At 46.9% G+C, this 16978-nt stretch overlaps 1 protein-coding gene across 3 annotated transcripts in view; it reads left to right on the forward strand.

Moving 5' to 3' along the window:
• ABCA3 (ATP binding cassette subfamily A member 3) overlaps positions 1-16978 on the forward strand; it is a 338890-nt gene that overhangs the window by 77912 nt on the left and 244000 nt on the right. The window lies entirely within an intron of this gene.

A 16978-nucleotide genomic window follows, 5' to 3' on the forward strand; every position in this document is an offset into this window, starting at 1 on the left:
AAGTAATATCCGGAAAGTCATATTACCCCAACCAGTGCTGAGTAGGATTGAAGTATTGGCAACATGTTGGACTTAAGCTGCATCAGTTTGCACTATGCTTAACACTAAAAGCCCCAAATGTAGGCATAGGTTACAGCATCTGGTACCAAATTATGATGGGTTCTGGAGCGCCGTTGCTACCATGCCACCATCCAGGCCTGTCACTCCTGCCTCCTTTACAGACCAGCTGCAGCAGTAGTAGCAACAGAAACTTATACAAAGCTCATCTCATTTTCAGGACACCTGCAGCAGTAGTAGCAACAGAAACTTATACAAAGCTCTTCTCATTTTCAGACCACCTGCAGCAGTAGTAGCAACAGAAACTTATACAGAGCTCAGCTGAGGGCTGGTGAGCCAACATGCAGTCACTGGCCCTACAGTAACTTGTCCCCCTTTCTACTGTGTTTTCCTATTACCACAGAAACCTGTGCTAGGGCCAGGGTTTCCAGAGCCTCTGACTGTGGTGGCTCACTAGTTCCTGTGCAGATTACTTCTTAGACTGACAAGTGATTTCATTTCTATACTGCCTTTTCCCTCTCTCCTCTGCCCCCCCCCCCCCCCCCCCCCAATATCTGCCAGTGATTTCTGGGACCAGAATCATTCCCTTCTCCCACTGCACCTGCTGATGATGTCTGATATGGACTCCTACCTTCCTAGTACCTATGAGCACACATTTTAAATCTTGCCAAGGGCACTAGACCAACACTTCTTCAGTGCAGTCATCACTTTCATAGGACATGCACATTTTTAGGAGGCATGGAGTGCTTCCAGACTAGGAATTGAAGAAGATGTTCTGGCCTCACTCCCTCTTCCAGAGATGGACTTTTATTTTTGTTATTGTATTATCATTATAGCAACCGTGTAATCACGCTTGTACAGAACCATTCAGTGACATTAATACAAGAAGAAAACACACACTACCAACATAAAGATCTGAAAATCAGGGGGGGAAAGAAAGGGAAAAGCACAACAATCCTTTCAACAAAAGAGAGAGCATGCTGCTTTGCGCTAACATAATTGAGTCTGATGTGAGCGATTTGGAACAGAGCAGCATGGGTCATTAATGACCTGAGAGCATGACAGGGGTTCTTTTCCTCTTCGCTTTTCCCCTTTCTTGCTCATCTTCTTTTCCATCTTTCTGAGAATTGTATGACAGGAAAGGGGAAACAATATGTAGAGTGGAGGGGATGTGTGAATTGAGTGCTAGCAGGGGGCTATAGTGAACTTCTTTAGGAAGGGCCTACAGAGGTGAAGAATGGTGGGCACTGTGTTGATTGGGGTGGGGGGAACAGCATGATGGGGGTGAGACGGGTTTGGGGGAGCAGTTGGAGAAAAAAGGATTGGGAAGGGGGAAACATAGGAGTTTGAAATTTTGTTTGTATTTTTTTTTTTTGTTACATTTGTACCCTGCGCTTTCCCACTCATGGCAGGCTCAATGCGGCTTACATGGGGCAATGGAAGGTTAAGTGACTTGCCCAGAGTCACAAGGAGCTGCCTGTGCCTGAAGTGGGAATCGAACTCAGTTCCTCAGTTCCCCAGGACCAAAGTCCACCACCCTAACCACTAGGCCACTCCTCCACTCCAAGATCATGTCTAGTATGACTGCTAGCTGTTAAATTGTACCTGCTGTACACCACCTTGGATGAATCTCTTTGTAATGATGCAGGAATTACCACTATTGTTAGCAGAATCTGTGGTACTTCAGGAATCAAACACCACACACCAGGATGAGAAAGAAGTCTTCTTTATTTGCCAGCAAACAAAGTAGGACATCCGCGCTAGCCCTCTCTGTGTCCTGTCCTTCTGTGTCTTAGCTCTCGGTGTCCTGTCTTCTCCCGTCTCTAACGTAAGCTGCTTCTGTTCTCATTTATATATTGTCCTAAACCCCTCTAGCCCCCCTTTCTCACCAGATGGTAAAGAATAGATTGATTACCCTGTCTTGAACTAATTATCTCTACACATTTACTCAAAATATCAGTTACATAGGTTTCAGATATTTCCTAAACTGACCTATGACCTGGGGTCTCTCAAACTAGACAATGTGGCATCTATCTCCTGCATTTTATTATTATTAAATTCTCAGATTCCCAGCTAACTTCATACTAACTGGGCTCTGGCATTCATTAAGGGGCCAATCTTGCTTAATGGCACACAGATATGGTTTGTTATTACTTTCAGGAGACCAGTCCTACACTTAGTTATAATCAATCAAGGAGAAGAGTTGACTTTTCCTGACCTCTTTCACCTAGCTAGGACTGCGGATAATTCAAACCAGATGATGACCTCTTAAACTGCAGACAAATCTCACTTGAAAAGTCAGACAATGTAAACACTGAATTGAAAAGATATTCTACATAGAGAAATAGAACTTATTAAGTAAACAGAATAAAACATATTTTAAAATAAGCAGAAATCAGAATTCCTTATAAGACAGAATCTAAATTATCAAGAAATTATTTAAATCTAAACTATCTCCTATTCTCTCTAAACAGCATTCAGCCTAATCTTTTAAAACTGCCTGCTTGCTGATCCCCTCGAGACTGTCCAGTATGCCTTGCTTAGAATGGCATCCAGATGTGGTTTTATTATTATGCCTATGAACTAGCATTAACAATCCATCACTCAAAAAGGGACAAAGAACGTTTTATTTCTCACTGACCTTTCTAACCTCTAGTCTAGCAAAAGCTAGACATTTGAGTAATTAAAACCAGATGGCATTCTACCACTTTACAGGACTGAACCAAAGTTAAACAGAATTAACAAATTAATATGATTTCTCTGTCCAGGCTGCCTCATTCCCCCCTTTGAGACTAAAATCAGCTTATGCAGAGATAAGTCTCACAACTCAAACTCTGGGGACTATAGTGATCCCAACTCCATACATTCCAACAGTCTGTGCTAGTCACAGATTACTCTAATATAATGTTCTCAGTCTTTGAGTTCTTATACCAGTTGGGATAGAACCTCAACTGACAAGGATCAAGCTCTCGAATTCCAGGAAAGCCAGAATCAGGGCAAGAAAGAGTCTCAGTATGAAGCCGAATTCCAGCAGCTCCTGCGGTATGCAGTTGACCCTTCTTTTCAGCTAGTAGATTCTCTGGTTCGGGTCAAGCGCAGCTTCAATGGCTCCGCGGGATCACTTTCTGCTCTCCACTGTTTAGGCTCCGTCTGATCCGTGCTGGGCTCAGTCTGGTCAGCAGACTTGATTCGAGACCAATGGACCCATGGAGTTATCCCTGCGACCTTCACAGCTGTAGGGATAGAAAGCAAAACAGTAAAAGGTCCTTTCCACCGGGGCCCCAAGGGCTGGAGCCTCCAGTCTTTCACCCATACTCTATCCCCTGGCAGGAAGGAATGTACCTGAGCCTGAAAGGGGACAGGGTTTATTTCTCTCACATAAGACTGAAGCTCAGCAATTATCCGGCCCAAGAGGGCTACCTGCTCCTGCACCTGGGCAGACCCTAAAGTCCCTATGTCTCCCTTAATTCCCTGCAAAATGGCTGGAGGCTTCCCATACACAATTTCAAATGGAGAGAGGGCCGTTCCTTTAGTTGGGGTGCATCGGAGGCGGAAGAGGGCTAGTGGCAGTGCCTGTGGCCATTTCAGTTGGGTTTCCTGACAAATCTTTGCTAGGCTATTTTTCAAGGTTCTGTTTGCTCGCTCAACCTGCCCTGAACTCTGGGGACGGTAAGCACAATGCAATTTCCAGGTAATGCGCAATGCGCGGGACAGGGCCTGAAGTGTGGCTTCAACAAAGGCGGGACCATTATCTGAGCCTATGGCAAGGGGCAGTCCATACCTGGGGATGACATCCCTAAGGAGGGCTCGAGCTACTTCTGTGGCTTTCTCAGTGACTGTAGGGTATGCTTCCACCCACCCAGAGTGCAGACCATGACCATGACCAAGAGGTATCGGAGCCTACCGCTCCTGGGCATTTCTGTGAAGTCTATGACTAGGGACTCAAAGGGTGTTAGTCCTCTGGACTGAACTCCTGGTGGAATACGGGGTCCCTGACGAGCATTATTCTGGGCACAGAGAGTACATCGGGCAGAGGCAGTGGCAACCAGACTATCCAATCCTTCCAGGACCACTACTCGACTGAGTAGGCGGGCTAGTGCTGTTTTCCCTAAGTGTGACAGGTCATGAGCTTGAGACACTACAGGCCAAGCTAGGTGGCGTGGCACCAGAACTCTGGTATCAGGGAGATGTAACCAACCATCAGGTCTCCTTACTGCCCCTTCTTGAGCCCATTTCTCTTCCGTTTGGGTGTACATAGGCGTCCATTCTTGCAGTCGAATTTGGAACAGGGGGGTCACAGTACCTGCTGGGGGTCCTCGAGCAGCTTCCTTGGCCACCCGATCAGCATGGCGGTTCCCTCGGGCCACTGGAGTATCTGTCCTTTGGTGTCCCCGGCAGTGAATGACAGCTACCTTTTTAGGGGCCCATACGGCCTCTAGCAACTGAAGTATTTCGGGTCCATACTTAACAGGTTGGCCTGCGGCATTTATGAGTCCCTTTTCCTTATACAAAGCTCCATGAGCGTGTAGAGTTGTGAAGGCATACTTGGAATCAGTATAAATGTTGGTCACCAGTCCTGCTGCTAGCTCCAGAGCTCGTATGAGGGCCACAAGTTCTGCTTTCTGGGCTGAAGTTCCTTGGGGCAGGGCCCTTGCTTCTATCACCTTGTCCACTGTCACCACAGCATAGCCTGCCAATCGCTTGGAGTTCTCCACGTAACTGCTTCCATCTGTGAAATAAATTACATCTGGGTCCCTCCAAGGAACATCTTTAAGATCTGGTCAACTGGAGTACACTTCATCCATGGTTTGGATACAGTCATGATCCGGTGGTCCCTCAGATGCTGGCAAAAGAGTGGCGGGATTGAATGTAGCCACTGTTTCCAGGTGTATCCGTGGATTCTCACATAAGCTGGCTTGGTACTTAACCATGCGGCTATTTGTAAACCAGTGGTTGCCCTTGTACTCCATGAGGGTGAGAACTGCGTGGGGGACTTTGACAACCAGTTCTTGCCCCAAGGTCAACTTGTCAGCTTCCTGGACCAGTAAGGCTGTTGCTGCAATGGCCCTCAGGCAGGCTGGCCATCCTTTAGCCACTCCATCCAGCTGTTTAGACAGGTATGCAACAGGCCTCTGCCAGGATCCCATCATCTGGGTCAGCACACCCAGAGCAACCCCCTGTCGCTCGTGGACATACAGTGAGAAAGGTTTCTCCACATCAGGAAGGCCTAACGCAGGGGCTTGGAGTAGGGCTTTCTTTATAGCGATGAAGGATTGTTGAGCAGTAGGTCCCCATTCAAATGGTTCCTTTTCACCCCCCTTTGTGGCCTGGTAAAGGGGTTTCGCCATCAGTGCAAAATTCGGAATCCAAATTCTGCAGAATCCGGCTGCTCCCAGAAATTCCCTAACTTCCCTTCTGGACTTGGGTTGGGGAATTGCAGCAACCGCTTGCTTCCTACTGACATCCAGTCTCCGACTTCCCTGGGAAATGCAGAAGCCCAGATACTTCACTTCTGACTGACAGAGTTGGGCCTTCGAGCGTGAGACCTTATAGCCCGCATCCAAGAGTAACTCCAGCAATTCTCTGGTAGCCTCGACACACTCTTCCTGGGTCACTGCTGCAATCAGGAGGTCATCTACATACTGGAGTAAAACTCGCCTGGAAGGCTCAGATTTAAAAGTCTTAAGGTCTTGTCCTAGGGCAGTCCCAAAAATGGTGGGGGAGTTCTTGAACCCCTGTGGCAGGCGGGTCCATGTATACTGAAGCTTCCGTCCTGTTACTGGGTTTTCCCATTGAAAGGCGAAAAGCAGTTGACTGGCGGGGGCCACCCGAATACAAAAGAAGGCATCTTTTAGGTCCAGTGTCGTGAAATGGGTAGCTCCAGAAGGTATCAATCCAAGCAGGACATATGGATTAGGCACTACAGGGTGTAATGAAATAGTGGATTTGTTGACCACTCGTAAGTCTTGGACTTGCCGATAGTCCTCAGTCCCTGGCTTCTGGACTGGCAACAGTGGCGTATTCCATGGAGACTGGCAAGGTCGAATAATTCCATGGGATAACAGACGATTCAGATGTGCTTGAATCCCTTCCAGAGCCTTTCGGGGAATTGGGTATTGACGAAGACGGATTGGCCGGGCACTTGGAAGTAAGTCTACATGGACAGGGGGAATATTTCTGGCCAACCCTGGGGGATTAATATCTTCTGCCCATACCCCAGTGACCTGGAAGCTGTCGGCCAGGGGTAGGTCAACTTGGCCATGCGACTGATGCAGCCGCCATTCTTCTTCAAGGGGGCAGCAGAAACTCAATATGCCCTTAGGGCTGGATGTCGGGGGCCGAAAGGAGACCGAAGTCTGGCCATCAGAGTCAAAGGAAATTTGGGCCCTAAGCTTGGACAGCAGGTCCCGACCTCACAAAGGGATTGGACAGTCTGGCATATACAGGAATTCATGAGTGACTGTGTGTGAGCCTAATTGGCATCTACGGGTCGTCAGGAAGGGCCTCCGGTTCTGCACCCCCGTGGCTCCCACCACTCGGACAGTTTTTCCAGACACAGGCGCTAATCGCTCCGTCACAACAGAGTGTTCAGCTCCTGTATCAATCATGAATGGAATTGAGCGGCTCCCTATGGTTAGCTTGACCATGGGTTCCTGGGAGCCCAGTTTGTAGGAACCCGGTCTGGCCTATTCATCCCATTCTGCCGTCTCGGCTATCCCAATGACGTCAGATTCAGAAGGCTCATACCTTCCCTCTCGAACTCGGCCTCGGCTTCCTCGATCTCCTGATCCCCTTCTCGGTCCCTGGCGCTTCTGGGGGCATTCATCTTTCCAGTGCCCTCTTTCCTTGCAGTAGGCGCACTGATCCCTCTCCAATCATGGTCAGGGATTCTCCCCTCGTGGCCGGGATTGATTGAAGAAATCTCGAGGCCGGGCTGGCGGTCTGGGGTCCCACTTCAGCTTCCCATTGGCTGGAGGTCGACCTCGGTTAAGGGTGGAATTAGTGATGGCTGCCGCCAAGAGGTCGGCCTTCTTCTGCATCTTCCGGTCAGCCTCTTGGCGCATCTCCTGATCCCTATTAACGAAAACCTTTGTTGCAATCTCAATTAGCTGGGTGGTATTCATCCCTGCGAATCTCTCCTGACGCTGCAGCTTCTTCCGGATATCTGGCATACTCTGGGCCACCAATGCACTATTCACCATTCTCTGGTTTTCTAGTGCCTCAGGGTCGAATGGGGTGTATGTTCTGTAGGCTTCAATTAGTCGCTCTAAAAAGGCCCCAGGGGATTCAGTTGCCCCTTGGAGAATTTCAGAGACCTTTGCCAGATTAATGGGCCTCTTTATGCCGTTCTTCATACCTTCCAGCAAGTCCCGGCAATAGCCGGACAACAGTTCATAGTGCTGCCCGTTATTTGAATCCCAAGCTGGAGCTGCGCGAGGGAACCGAGCTTTAACCCATTCCTCTGGGTCCTGTGTCCCCTCGGGGACACGCGCTCGCGTGATGGCCTCAGCATTTTGTAAAATCTTCCGCCTCTCCTCAGTTGTGAAGAGGGTCAGGAGGAGCTGTTGACAATCAGTCCAAGTTGGGTTATGGGTGGCCATAATACTAGCCACTAGGTCCACCACTGCCTGAGGCTTTTCAGTATAAGAGGGGTAATGCGTCTTCCAATTCAGGAGCTCGGTGGTTGTGAAGGGTACATACTGGTAGGCCTGTGCCTGTATAACCTGATCCTGATTATTAGGATCTGGTCGAGTGGTGGTTACCTGACGGAGGGGCAGAGCTCTCGAGGAGGTGGGAATGCAACCTGAGGTAGAGCTAGGAGCTACCCCCTTATCATGCTCAAAGGTGATTGCAGCGGGTCTAACCCATTCAGGGGAGGTGTGTTGAACCCCTGAGGGATGGGGAGGGGTACTCATAGGCTGAGAGGTGATCACAGGTGATTCAGTCCATTGAAAGGGATGCTGGGCCCCTGATGAGTGGGAAGGGGTACTATAGGGAGAGGCTGGGCTGTCGGGAGTTGAGGAGTCAGGGAGTGGGGCCCAAAACGGGTCATGGGAGGTTAACATGGAAGGATGTGGCAGAGGAGGGTAGATGCTGGCTGAAAAATCCAACCTAGGATGTGGCGGGGTTTGCACAGAAGGGGAGGAACTATCCGGAGAAGCCTGTGCTGGAGAGGCTTGGGCTGGACGCCGTGGATCTCTGGGGGTGGAGCGGAACCCCAACAATGGGCCATAAGGTGGTGGCTCAAGATCTGAGGGGTCATCAGAGAGTATGGGTTTCTCGGACAGGGTAGGGGCGGAAGCCACCGATTGGATGGTGGGCTTCCTGGGACTCTTTCCCTCCTCCAGTTTAGATTTTCTAATAATCTTTCTTTGAACGCGGCCCAACATGAACTTTACCGGGGATCCCATATAGGTTTTTAACCAAGAGGGAGGGTCAGTGACAAGGCTGTCCCAGGAATCTATATAAGGGAGCTGTTCAAGATATCCTGGTTCTCCTACAACTATGCTGTAAATCTTCCGGATTACTTCAATATCCAAGCTGCCACCAGGGGGCCACCCCACTCCCATAGATGGCCACTCAACTTCACACAAAGTTCTTAGAGTACTTAAGCTTAAAGTCTGTCCATAATCATTAACTAAAAATCCTTTCTTAAAATTCTTAAGCATACAATCTAGGGGAGTACCAGTTTGACTAGACGATGTCCCCCCCATAATGCTTACAGTTACAACACACAGAAAGGAAGGGAAATTTTTTGGAAGTGTGGTAAGCGGTCCACACGTCCCGAGACACAAGGTAGACAAACAACAATCGCTTCCTTCCGTCGCTGGCCAGTTGAACTCAAGTTAACTGGAACCGCAGCTATAAGAAGTCCACACTCATTTAACATTCATGCATCACACACACACTGTACAAAAAATCCCACCCAACAATTTCAGATTGTTCAGATACAGATAAGCTCTGACGGTTTCCCTGCTAGTCCCCACTAGACTAGAAGGTACTAAGGCCTTCGCTGAGAGTTGATCAGACTCCCCTTCCCTCAACTTTTGAGGGGCTGGTTTACAGTTTCCTAGGATTACAATACAGAATACAGAATACATACCCGGTCAGTGTTCCTCAGTCAGTTGGGTGCCAGAAATTGATGCAGGGTCCGGGATCCCACTTCTGACACCAGGAATTGATGCAGGAATTACCACTATTGTTAGCAGAATCTGTGGTACTTCAGGAATCAAACACCACACACCAGGATGAGAAAGAAGTCTTCTTTATTTGCCAGCAAACAAAGTAGGACATCAGCGCTAGCCCTCTCTGTGTCCTGTCCTTCTGTATCTTAGCTCTCGGTGTCCTGTCTTCTCCCGTCTCTAACGTAAGCTGCTTCTGTTCTCATTTATATATTGTCCTAAACCCCTCTAGCCAACCTTTCTCACCAGATGGTAAAGAATAGATTGATTACCCTGTCTTGAACTAATTATCTCTACACATTTACTCAAAATATCAGTTACATAGGTTTCAGATATTTCCTAAACTGACCTATGACCTGGGGCCTCTCAAACTAGACAATGTGGCACCTATCTCCTGCATTTTATTATTATTAAATTCTCAGATTCCCAGCTAACTTCATACTAACTGGGCTCTGGCATTCATTAAGGGGCCAATCTTGCTTAATGGCACACAGACATGGTTTGTTATTACTTTCAGGAGACCAGTCCTACACTTAGTTATAATCAATCAAGGAGAAGAGTTGACTTTTCCTGACCTCTTTCACCTAGCTAGGACTGCGGATAATTCAAACCAGATGATGACCTCTTAAACTGCAGACAAATCTCACTTGAAAAGTCAGACAATGTAAACACTGAATTGAAAAGATATTCTACATGGAGAAATAGAACTTATTAAGTAAACAGAATAAAACATATTTTAAAATAAGCAGAAATCAGAATTCCTTATAAGACAGAATCTAAATTATCAAGAAATTATTTAAATCTAAACTATCTCCTATTCTCTCTAAACAGCATTCAGCCTAATCTTTTAAAACTGCCTGCTTGCTGATCCCCTCGAGACTGTCCAGTATGCCTTGCTTAGAATGGCATCCAGATGTGGTTTTATTATTATGCCTATGAACTAGCATTAACAATCCATCACTCAAAAAGGGACAAAGAAAGTTTTATTTCTCACTGACCTTTCTAACCTCTAGTCTAGCAAAAGCTAGACATTTGAGTAATTAAAACCAGATGGCATTCTACCACTTTACAGGACTGAACCAAAGTTAAACAGAATTAACAAATTAATATGATTTCTCTGTCCAGGCTGCCTCAGTAAAGGCTGTTAATAAATCCCAATCCCATGGTGCTTTCCTTTAATGGAAAATGTCTTAGCTTACCCTTTAAGAGGCAGTCCTTAGGAAAAGAATCACAACATAGGTTCCGCAGCACTATGCTTGGTTCAAGAGACCCATCTATTTCGCTAAATGAGCATCTTCTGTGCTTACATGAATATTCATTGTGTTATTTTGTCTCTGTTGGAAAAGGGCTGGGTGGCAATTATTTTCTGTTTCTCCTAAACCCTTCAAATGATGTTTCATGAGATAATTAGAGTTCCGTTATACAGCCTACCACTATTCCAGAACCTGTGGGATAGTTGTGTCCATCAACCAGCAGGTGGAGAGAACTGAAAACTGAGCTGAAACATATCTCTCGGCATCTAGTCCAGCTCCTCAGTAGTTTCTATTTCCAGCAGGTATATGGACACGCTTTTCAGCCTCTGGTAAAGCATTCTACTCCTGGTCCAGATGATAAGTTAATCCCCAGTTGAGCTTTGTGGGTTGTTTGATTCTGCAGAGTCATATCTGGAAGTCTCTGGTGTCCCGCAAATTTACTCCTTCCCTCTCAAGGGAAAGGAAATTGATATACCTCCTTTCTGTGGTTTTTGCAACTACATTCAAAGTGGTTTACATAGTATATACAGGTACTTATTTGTACCTGGGGCAATGGCAGGTTAAGTGACTTGCCCAGAGTCATAAGGAACTGCAGTGGGAATTGAACTCAGTTCCCCAGGATCAAAGTCCGCTGCACTAGGCTATTCCTCTTTAGCTCTTCCCTTTTTCCAGCATAACAACCTTAAATAAAAATAAAAGGAAATAGGTTTACTGGAGAGCATTGGACAGAATATTAGTCCTGATTCTTTCTCATCTGGGGTAAGACTTCTGGAGACTGTGAGCTTACGGGAAGCAGCCGGCAGTGATAAGTTCAACTAAAATTTGATTCAGAATGGCTTGGAGGGCTGCATGGTAGGGATCCTGATTCACTGCTTGGGGCACGTTGTGCTGCGCATGTGACAGGGTGAATGGCAACTCCCATGGAGGCAGTAAAGTGGTGTTACTGCTGTGGGACCCACCGGCTGGCATCGGGGTGTTGCGGTACGTGCAAGCCAGGAATTCCATGGGATGTGGAGGAAACAGTCGGCAGCACATCTTTGGATTTGGTGCAGCATCTGAATATTACAGGGTCTGCGGGCTCTGCAGCTGGGCCGGAGTGTAGTTTGATGCAGGAAAGCGTGGGAATGGGTGCCATTTTGTGTGATCACGCATGGGTCGCCATTTTACAGCCTTAGGGCCCGACAGCTGCATTGGGATCTTTTTTTTTTTTTCACTGGAGTTTATATTGCTCTTATACCAGGCCTATTTACTGAAGCAGGGACAGTGAGAGTTGCTGCAAAGTACTTCAGTTTCTCACTCAGCTGCCCCTCCAGCTCAAGTTAGCCTCATCTGTCCACTCCTGGAGATCTAATCTCTAGTTCTCCCTCCTTATCTGTTGTGGCCTTGGTCTATTCGGAGGAGCCATCGTTGAAGGAGCCGTTATAGGAGTGAGTGTTCTCTTCTGAGGAGGGGCATAATCTGAAAGCACTGAGGTGGTTTAATAAAGACTAGCTCAGTACTCTTATTTGTGAGGCACTGGCAGTGCTCTCCATTGAGGAGCCTTCTGTTTTGGCATCAGGAGTTCCATCTTTGTCGATCATGAGGGGGCTTAGAGGTCCTTCTAAGGCCTTCCCAATGCATCCAGACATTCAGGACCTGATTACAGCAGAATGGGTCTCACTGGATGTGGGGCTGAGAGTAGGAAGAGCTATGCCTCACCTCTATCTGTTAGTTCCGAGGTGAAAGATAAATTGCAGCTTCCCAGGGTGCACTCCCTGATTACAGTGGTGACTCAGAAAACCACTTTGCTGTTGGAAGGAGGCATTGCCATAAAAGATCTACAGGATAGGAAGCTTGAAGGCTAGCTGAAACAAGCCTTTGAAGTGGCCTCTTTGGGTCTTCAAGCAACAGTGTGCAGCTTGTTCATGGCAAGAGCATGCCTGAAGTGGCATCAGAAGTTGACAACAAAAGATGGACGCCATAACGCCCAGCTGGAAGTGGGGTTGGCCTACTTGGCGGATGATATTTATGACATGGGTTATGGCCTGCAGTATGTCTTTGGCTGTCAAAGCATGTCGGCAACTTTGGTTATGGCTTTGGGCAGCAGATGCAGCACCAGTGTCACATCTAGTTAAACTTCTCTTTCGGGGCAAGTGGCTATTAAGATAAGATCTCAGTAACTTGGTAAAAGAACTGGAGGAAACTAAGCCACAGTGGTTGCTGGAGATTAAACTGAAAGCCTCTGATCATCTGTTTTCAGGGAGCTCTCGATTTCGAGACAGCAGACAGTACCAGCCTGGTCGTCTGCAATATGGTCAGAAGTCCTGTTTTCAGGCGCGCCAATCTTCCTTTAATGCAGACAAGAACCCATTCAGTCAGCTAGAGTTCCCAATGTCACCAGAGCTTTGCAGTGATGAGATGCTGGTTCACTCTTCTCTTCTTCCGGAGAAGTTTGTCAGAAGTTTGAGGAGGAATGGGCCAAAATCACATCGGAACAGTGGGTTCTGGATATTCTTGCAGAAGGTTACAAGTTGGAGTTCTCCTGCCCGGTCACTCCTCTTTTCTTGCAATCTCCTTGTTGAAAGATAACCAAGGCCACTGTAGATTCGTTGCTGGCGCTCTGGGCCATTGTTCCCATTCCCCAGGCTGAACAGGGACAAAGCAGATATCTACTTCATTGTCCCAAAGAAAGAAGGCACCTTTCGTCTGGTCTTAAATCTCAAAAGTCTAAACCTGCTGTCGCTCGAGTTTCCCACTTTCACACAGAGATGCTAAGAGCAGTTGTAGCCTCGTTTCAAGTGGGAGAATTTCTCACTACCCTTGATCTTAAGGAGGCTGCATCGGAGGTTTCTACATTTTGCGGTGCTGGGCCATTGCTTCCAGTTCAGGGCTTTGTCCTTCAGTCTCACTGTGGCTGCAGGAACAGGTTATGGTGATGGTGGTGTCCTTTTGGTTCCAAGGAATCAGAGTTCATCTGTATCTCAACGACTCATTCATTCGTCATCCTATTCAGATAGCATGGTGGCAGTGCAAAGAGTTATCCATCTTCTGCAGTCATTGGGTTGGTAATCAGTTTCAAGAAGAGCAGACTACCATCATAGCAGATGCTGGAGTAGGATCTTCCTCATGGAACACAGGAGGTCAAAGCTGGTTCAACAGATTCTACCTCTCAGTCAAGGCATGGTCAGGGACTACATCCAGGCTCTGGGGTCAGTGATAGAAGTGGTGCCATGGGTAACTGCTCATATATGGCAATTACAGAAATCTCTTCTCAGTTGCTGGTCTGCAGTGTCACAGAAGTATGACCTTCATCTTCTTTAGATGCTGGCTGCCATACAGAGTATGCAGTGGTGGTTGTCGCCCAGGAATATGATAGTCTCAGCTCCCTTTCCAATATCACAATGGGAGATGGTGACAGAGGATGCCAGCAAGTCAGGTTGGGGAGCTCATTACAGGTTCCATCTGGTACAGGGGTCTCAGTGGTTGATAAATCACTTGGAGCTCAGGGCAGTGCAGAATGCCTGACATGATTTTGCTCTTTTTCTGGTGCGGGCCTCTGTCCGACTTTCTCCAAGAATGCGATGGCGGTGGCTTACATCAACAAGCAAGCCAGGACCCGTAGTTTTCTGGTGATGGAGGTGGCCTCCTTCATGATTTGGGCTTAGAAAAAAAATCATCTCTGCTTGTCAGCAGCTTACATTACAAGGTCCTTGAACGTGGAGGCGGATTTTCTCAGCAGGCACTCCTTGGAACTGTCCAGCTAGGGATTTCAGCTAATAGTGGACCAATGGCGTTCTCTTCTTCTGAACGATGGCGACGAAAAGGAATACCAAAATGCCCAAGTTCTTCAGCTGTCAGAAAGAACCAGTATCGATGGGGATTGATTCCCTGCAGCCCTGGCTGGAGACACTCTACTGTATATCTACCCTCCTTGGCCCATAGTAGGCCACGTGTTGGCTGCAGAGGCCATGGTACACGGACCTGATTCGACTGCTGAACAGGGGGGTCCTCTCCATCTTCCGCAGGTACATGGCCTACTAAAGCAAGGTCTGGTGCTCATGGAAGATCCATGTCCTTTTGTCTTAAGGCTTGGACGTTGAAAGAGCTCAGTTGAGACAAAAAGGTTATTCTGATTCGGTCATTGCTACCTTGCTTCAGACTCTGAATCGTTCTATTTTCATGATGTATGCAAGGGTGTGGAGGACGTTTGAGGGCTGATGTTCTGAGCACGAACTTTCTCCCTTCGCGTACATCCTAGCATTTCTCCAGGCAGGTCTTCAGAAAGGATTGGTGTTGGGTTCTCTAAAAGTTGAGGTTGCAGCTCAAGGGCCAACTACAGAAGACATCTCTTGTGGATATCAATCGATTTCTTGCAGGGAGCAGGCTACTTGCGGTCTCCCTTTTGCATGCTTGTCCAGAGTGGAGCCTTAATTTAGTCCTTCTGGCTCTTCTGAAGCCTCCTTCTGAGCCACTCTGAAAGGCCTCCTTGAAAGATCTTACACTAAAAGATAGCGTTCTTGGTGGCTGTTGCATCGGCACTTAGGGTTTTGGACCTTCAGGTTATCTCTTGTCGGGATCCCTTTTGTTTGCTTTTCGGAGGTGGGGGTCTACCTGTGCATGGTTCCTTCCTTTCTTCCAAAAGTGGTATCGGCATTTCATCTCAACCAATCTGTGGAGTGTCCGTCTGTTCGCAGAGAGAACGAAGAGGTTCAATATTCTTTCTTGAAGCTTCTCGATGTGTAGAAGTCACAAATGAGTTTTGGAAATGGGACAGACTGTTAGTGCTTTTTGGTAAACAGAGGCTTGGCCTTTTGGCTTCCAAGTTCACAATTGTTAGATGGCTGAAGGATACTATTGCGTCAGCTTATTTGCTTGGGAGGAAGCAGGCTCCTCAGGCCTTGCATGGTTATTTTACGAGGTGTACGAGGAGACTACTTTACTGTCTCTGGCAGATATTTGCAAGGCGGTGGCCCATGCCACTGCATACCTTTGACAAGCACTACAGGGTGGACATTGCAGCACACTCCAAAGCCGGTTTGGGGCTTCGGTCCTAAGGATGGTGGCGCCAGGATCCCACCCACTCTAGGGATTGGTTTTGAGCACCCCACAGGTTCTGGAATAGTGAGAAGCTACATAGTGGAAGAAGAAATTCAGGTTTTACCTGATAATTTTATTTCCATTAGTCCTTCTCTCTGTTCCAGAGGCCTGCCTGAGGTTTCTGAGATGTTTAGTCAGTGCAAAATAATGGGTCAAGTAACGACTGTCACCTTGCATGGTGCTTCCTGTATATCTCTTGTTCTCTACAAGTTGTCCACAGATGAGAGAAGTCCAGACATATTTGCTGATCTGGTTAATGTTAGGTTAGCAAGTTGTTTAAGATTGTTGCGTTTATTCTAAGTTATTCTGAGTTTTCTTTATCTCTACCTGCTGGTTGATGGACACAACTATATCCCATAGATTTTGAAATAGTGGGAAAGACTAATGGAAAGAAAATTATCAGCTAAGATCTGATTTTTCCATCCTGGGGGGGGGGGGGGGGGAGGATATTTTTAGTCCTATAGCTAGCCTTTGGCTCAGAGATTCTCAATATGGTCTCAATGTACCCCCTATTGTCAATCAAGAGGCTTTTTTTTTTTTTTTAAGATTTGGAGGAAAAGCTTCTGCTTATGGGAGAGAGTAGATATAAATTATTTATGGTGGTGATGGGGATTTTAACATGATGCTAGTGCTGAATATTGACAACTCAGGACACAGGGTATATTGCAGGGCAGATAGGCTTCATCATTTTCTACAATCCTGGGCATGGTGAATTTTGGGAGATTTATGAACCCAACAGCTAGAAAATTGTTCTTTCTACCTCAGTGATAACATTCTGCTGGACCATAAATTAACCATGCAATTTACAGAGGCATTTATAGGGGATTAAGTATGGTTCAGTCACAGCCCAGTTTTGGGTGTTTTGGGATTGGGAATATATTAAGGAAGGGCTACATTTCTGGAAATTGAATGAAACAGTGTTAGATGATAAGTAGGTTCTGAAGAAGCTGGGTTTTACCATTAGAGAATACTTTTGAGTTCAGTGCTCAGGAGGAAGCTCATCCTGGGATCCTAAAGGACAGTTTTAAGGCTATCCTCCAAGATTACCTGGTCCAGCTTGATAGACAAAAAGAGGACTGAGGAGTTAGAGTGTACTGTTTTGGGATCTTTCCTGGTACTTGTGACCTGGATTGGCCACTGTTGTAAACAGGATGCTGGGCTTGATGGACCTTTGGTCTGTCCCAGTATGGCAATACTTATGTAGCTTACACAGGCAGTATTGGATCTAGAAAGGCAAATAGAGACTGTCCCACTTAGGAGAAGCAGTGAGGTTTAGTAACTTAGCAAGGGAAGTTGTGGGCTTTATGGGCAGAAAAGATTAATTTGATCTGAATGTGGCCCCAGTTTATTTCAAAGAGGCTAATCAGGAAGTAGGTTATTGGCTTATCATAAAAAGCAGCAAATCCAAAA

This window comes from Microcaecilia unicolor, chromosome 8 (genome assembly GCF_901765095.1).
Source record: "Microcaecilia unicolor chromosome 8, aMicUni1.1, whole genome shotgun sequence".
Classification (NCBI taxonomy): domain Eukaryota; kingdom Metazoa; phylum Chordata; class Amphibia; order Gymnophiona; family Siphonopidae; genus Microcaecilia; species Microcaecilia unicolor.